Source organism: Salvia hispanica, chromosome 1 (assembly GCF_029641045.1).
Source record: "Salvia hispanica isolate PSC_SH4W2 chromosome 1, Shi_PSC_v1, whole genome shotgun sequence".
Taxonomy (NCBI): Eukaryota; Viridiplantae; Streptophyta; class Magnoliopsida; order Lamiales; family Lamiaceae; genus Salvia; species Salvia hispanica.
In genome coordinates this window covers 17,284,293-17,290,577 of record NC_142692.1, presented here as the reverse complement: position 1 = coordinate 17,290,577, position 6,285 = coordinate 17,284,293, and the positions used below count along the sequence as shown (strand labels likewise).

At 34.2% G+C, this 6,285-nt stretch overlaps 1 pseudogene; it reads right to left on the bottom strand.

The window, feature by feature from the left end:
* Window positions 1-3,086: 3,086 nt before the first annotated feature.
* On the bottom strand, window positions 3,087-3,978 carry LOC125217655 (uncharacterized protein At5g39865-like; annotated as a pseudogene).
* Between the last annotated feature and the right edge of the window lie 2,307 nt (window positions 3,979-6,285).

Below are 6,285 nucleotides of genomic sequence, written 5' to 3'. Positions count from 1 at the left end.
TTTTTAGTCTTGTCCTTGTTTAAGTAATGTTGAGTAAGTCTAAGTCCAGTCTTTCAGTCTTTGTAATGTCGGTCAAATGGGAACCATGCATTGAAACTTGCCCTTTATTTCTTTTATCTTGATTCCTTCATACTTGAGGACAAGTATGGTTTAAGTGTGGGCAGTTTGATAAGACTCGTTTCATGCATTGATTCTGGGGTGAATTTCTATACTTTCAGGGAGCTAATGTGTAATTTTGAGTTCAGGTGCATAGAAATCTGCCAGATCCAGGAGATTGCACAAATCAACCGGGCAGACGAGAAATCAAGCAAATTTGAAGTGAATTACCATAAGTCGCCAAACTGATCAAGGAGAATCACGCAGACTGCGACAGAAGCAAAAGTGGAAAAGAGAGCATATTCTAAAGATCCTGTTTAAGGGCATGAACGTCAATTCAGAGGAGGAATGCTCTAGGGATTAGAGCCTCAAGCCTCCCTATATAAAGGTATGGAATTGGAAAGATAAAGAGGTCAATTAGCAGTTCGGGGGAGGTTGGTTCGAGAGCTCTCACTTGAGCTTTGAATTTTAGCTTCTCTTAGCTCTTGCTTAGCTCAAATCACTTCAAATCTTAGCATAGAGTTCTACGCACTAGGAGGAGAGTTGACCTTCCCAAAAACACATTACTGAAGAATTCATTACTCTCATCGATGTTTCCACTCCACAAAACCCTAGTGATTTACTTGGCTGGCACTAAACTTCTTGATGCCTTTAGTATGAGTATATGCTTCCACATCCTCGTCGTTGTCGGGGATGACGTGGAACCTCACCTCCGAGATGCCTGGTGGACTTTCATTTGAGTCGTTAATCACGACTCGTGATCAAAATAGATTGTTCGGATTCATACTTTTTTTTTCTACAAAATAGAAGAAATTGTTGTGGCAATTTGGTCAAAGTTGAAATTGAAAAAGTTGAGATTGGGAATTTTTGGAGTTATTGGCATTGAAATTTGAATCGAGTGAATTTCTAGATATGAATTGGCAAAATTGGAAAAAGAAATAACAGATCGAATAGAGAATGATTTTTGAATGAAAACGGTGCGACAAAAATGTGATGTTTACATTAGGAGGGAATTAAAAAAATCCTAAAACTAGTTAGAAATTGAAAAAAACACAAATTTCTAAAACTAGTTGTTAGAAACTGAAAATACACAAATTTCTAAAACTAGTTGTTAGAAATTGAAAAAAAAACATAACAAATTTAAATCCTGAAATGTCGGCTCAATTTTGAAAAAGAAAAAATATTAGTAATAATAAAATAAATCATGCGAATAAGAAAATAAAAGGCTAAACAGATCCTCAAATCCTTGTACTTGATTGTTTATTTCAATTGATCCTTATACAATTTTTTTGTTTTAATAAATCCTTGTATTTTTATATTCGATATATTTCAATTCTTATTTAACGGAACTATTAATTTTTCCGTTATAAAATAACACATCATATATTAATTATTTAAATTTATTCCACCTAATATCCTAGTTGGAAAATATCAATTTTTTGAAACCGCCCCTTCCCACACACTCTCTTTCTCCCTCACACACGGTGTAGAATCCTGGTATCAAAATTCTTTTTGTATAACGCTAAGATAGCTATAATCACACCCAATAAATTCAAGAACCAATTTTTGTGGAGTGGTCTTCTGCTTGAAGTTGCTGTTCTTTTCGATTAGAAATTAATGAGAGCAAAATGGCAACAGGTTCTTGAACGCCGGAATATTAAAAAACGACAACGGAATCAAACCACACGCTGCTGCACACGGCAACGAGAGCAACGATGCCCATGCCGGAAACGAAATGGAATCAAACCGCACGATGCTGCACACGCCGGAATATTTTCCAACTAGGATATTAGGTGGAATAGATTGAAATAATTAATATATGATGTGTTATTTTATAACGAAAAGTTAACGGTTCCATTAAATAAGGATTGGAATATATCGAATATAAAAGTACAGGAGCTTATTAAAACGGAAAAATTGTATAAAAATCTATTAAAATAAACAATCAAAATACAAGAATTTAAGGAATGTGTTTTGTCAAAATAAAAATAAAATTTTGCTTGACGACACATTACTTGAATTTTATACCAACTCTCAGTTGTTGCAACAATAATATCCAACACATTTGTTTTTCTAGATAAGGTATTTACACATTACAGATGTAATATTCTTTCCTTCTTCTCGGATAAAGAAAACTACACTAACTAAAAACCCAAGTAAACGCAACCCTCCCTCCATCTCGTGAAATGTTGCACTTCCTCCGTTCCGACGCAAGTGATTGATTTCTTTTTGGTCGTTGTTTTGCAAAGATAATAATAAATAGTTAAAGTGGAGAAAGTAAAGTATGGAATAGAATAATACTCCTTCCGTCCGCGAATAGGAGTCCCGTTTTTCCATTTTAGTCCGCCTGCGAAGAGGAGTCTCGGTTCACTTTTACCATAAATGATAATAGGGTCTCACATTCTACTAACTCAATACACTCACATTTTATTTAAAACTAATATATACAAGTGAGACCATATTCCATTAACTCTTTTCACCTACTTTTCTTAACAAGTGAGACTCATAATGGCGGACGGATGGAGTATAAAAGAGAGTCGTATATACATTATTCTATTAATTGTTTACGTTTTGTATATTTTAACTACTACCTCCGTCCACCAAAATTTGTCCCACTTTGACCCAGCACGATTTTTAAGAAATGTAATGGAAAGTGAGTTGAAAAAGTTAGTGGATTGTGGGTCCTACTTTTATATATAGTTTTATAATAAAATGTGAGTAGAAATGAGTTAGTGGAATATGAGGTCCACTATCAAAAATGGTAAAAGTGAAATGGGACAAATTTTGGGGGACGGCGGGAAATAGAAAAATGGAATAAATTTTGGTGGACGGATGTAGTGTTATTATCATTATTTTCAAATGCGTGCAAAAAAGTAGTCAATCTCTTGAGATGGCCAGAGGGAGTACACATTTGCCATTTTGATCCACTCACAAAATGTTGTCCATTTTACTTTTTTTCCCATTTTGGTAATGGGCACACCTTCCAATAATTCATCATACTCATATTATACTATAAAATTAATATATAAATACAAAACTCGTAAATTTTGCTACTTATTTTTATTTACATTTTTTTAAAATCCGTGTGGCTGAGTCAAATGTGAATAACATTAAGAGGAACAAGAAAAACACCTAATGAGGCCATTCTCATTGCACAACGTACAACTTCTGAAGCCGGATTTCTGGCGGTAGCATTTCCGGCTGCCGTCGCATTCTACGCAGACAAATCCGTATCCACCGCACGTGTCGCACGTACCGAGCTCGGCTCGCGGCAGCCTCTCCACGTACTTGCTCAGCGCCCCGGTCTCGTGGAGGCGGCGGACCTCCTCGGCCCCCCCGACGTATCTGCCGCCGATGAACACGCTCGGAAGCACCAGCTTCGACTTCTCCGTGAGGCCTAAGATCCCCCGTAGCGAAGGATCCGTCCATCGACAGATCGCGCTCGTCGATCGGGACACGGAACGCGCGCAGGATCGATCGGACGGCCTTGCAGTCCTCGAATGTGGATCGGACCACTCGCAAACTCGTGAAGTAGACTACTACCGTCGCCTCCGATCCGGCGATGCGGATTTCCTCTTCGTCGATGAAACGGAGGTGAGACTTGACGCTGCTGCGGGAGCGGTGGCAAATGGAGAGCTTTGTAGAGGTGGCGTCGTCGTCGGAGAGGAGAATGTGAATGTCTTTGAAGGAGGAGCAGGCGAATTTGGGCGGCGAGGGAATCCTTGATTTGGTTCGTCTGAGCCACATGGGTTTACTTCCAATTCAATCAATCAATCGCAGTATCGCACACAAATTGGGGGTTTAGGTTTGGCGGGTTCAGTTGGGAATTGGAAGAGAATTGGTTAAGGTTGTTGGAAGGGTAGATTAGGTGCTCTATATGTATAATTCAATTTTACTGTATAATTCATTAATTAAAACCTATCGTTTTCGAGATTTGTTCAGCATGCTTTTATTTAATTCGTTTTTAATGTATTCTGTCAGTTGAGCATTTGTGGCCATCGGTATTATTGTACATTTCTATTATTGTTTTTAATGCAAAATAATGTTGAATCTAATAATTTAGGTGTGCACATTGATATACAGAGGATTGATCTGCTAAGCATCACTATGTGATCAGTGCAAGGTTAGCGACTTGTGATGTGCAACATCATCGTCAATTTTCTCTCTTTCTTTATATTTTCGTGTCTCTAATTCCTTCTCCTTCTATGTAATTCTCTCTCTTCTTCTCATTTAACCGGGAGTGGATCTCGTGCCGTGGTGGCAACCCAGCAGGGGGCAGTGCTATGAAACGCAATCGTCTAATACCAATTTGACAAACTTCAATCCTTCCGTATGGATACAACACACCGCACTAACCAATCCACATTTTAAGTGATTTAAGTTGAAAAATGATTTCATTAAAATAACTAGTATTCCTTCCGTCCCCCAAATATGAACATTTGTTTCGGCACGAATTTTAATGCATAGTTAGAAAAGTACGAGAGAGACAGAAAGAAAAAGTTTTTAAAATATTATTAGTGGAGAATGAGTCTCAGCTCATTATAGACAAATGAGTTTCCAAAATTAAAAAGTTCATATTTTCAGTGACGGACTAAAAAAGAAATACTCCCTCCGTCCCCGATTAAGAGTCACACTTTTCCATTTCGGTCCGTCCCCAATTAAGAGTCACACTTCATTTTTACCATAAATAGTAAGTAGGTCTCACATTCCACTAATTCAATTCACTCATATTTTATTAATAAACCAATATAAAAAAATGGGTTCAACATTCCACTAACTTTTTCAACCAACTTTTCTTTATATTTCTTAAAACTCGTGTCCGGTCAAAGTGTGACTCTTAATCAGGGACGGAAGGAGTAGTTCATATTTTTCAGGGACGAAGGAAGTATTAATAACTAATTTTAGATCACGAGTTTTAATGCATAATTACTAATATTAAATCTCCCACTAATTTTTAGATTCAGAGTTTTATATTTAATTGTGTGCTCATTTATATTTTATTTAATATAATGATGAATTAATAATATTAATAAATTATTATTTAAAATCATAGGGAGAGCTCATTGGCTGCAATTGGGAGTTATCATATCAATTCTAAGTTATGATTTATACTTTAACCGTCCCACAAAAATAGTCTTCTTTTTTTATTTTAGTCAGTCTCATGAAAATAACCTCTTCCTATTTCTTTTGCAAGTCTTTTCTCTATTATAAGGTCGGTCACACTCTCCACTAATAATACTAAAGCCACGTTTTTTCTATCTCTTTTACTTTATCAATTTCACATTAAAACTCCTGCAGTCCCGAAAGTTATTTTTTATTTTAATTTATTAATATCAATTATAATATACTAATATTAATCTAAAACTTAATTTCAAAAAATAATAGAAACTCCCTTTATATTATTCTAAAAATTATTTCTATTTCAATATAATTGGAGTATATTATAATTGAGAATTATTAATTTAATGAATACCTGTCATTTAAACTAGTAAATTTTTGTTGACTTCTTGCTCATACCATAATTTTTAAAATTAAAAAAAATACTAAGTAACTTTTTATTTTTTTTAATTGTCTCACAATATCCAAAATTGAAAGTACTATGACAAAATTAAATATGATAAGACAACAATTTGTGTTTTGATAAAATGATGTCATTATATTAGGAGCATCCGTTGATAGAATAAAATGATTTGGTTTTGTTGCCATATCATATTTTGAATTTTACCATATTAAGTTTCAATTTGGCCATCATGATATAATTGAAAAAATTAAAATTTTATATTTTGAATTTTAAAGTTGTAGAATTGACTAATTCTTCAAACCTGCAATTGCATTTTATACTTTGTCTAAACTTTGAAAATGTAAATATTTATGCATACTGTTCAAATTTTAAATTTAGAAAGCACTAATTCTTCAAATTGCAAACGTAAATATTTATGCCAGGTTAAAATCCTCTGTATTGCTAATTTGTTTATTATTTCATTTAATCTTAGTTAGAAAGCTTCAATACCTCATTTTCGATTATAATAACTTTATTATATGTTTTTTTATTTTCTCATATTTTTCTAATTATTATACTTAATTCAATTTTCGTTTTATTTTTCACTCTTAATATCAGCAAATTTATGTTTTTTTACATTAGTATAAATATTAGTATTGTAGTAATTCTTTAGCTTGCTTATGTATATT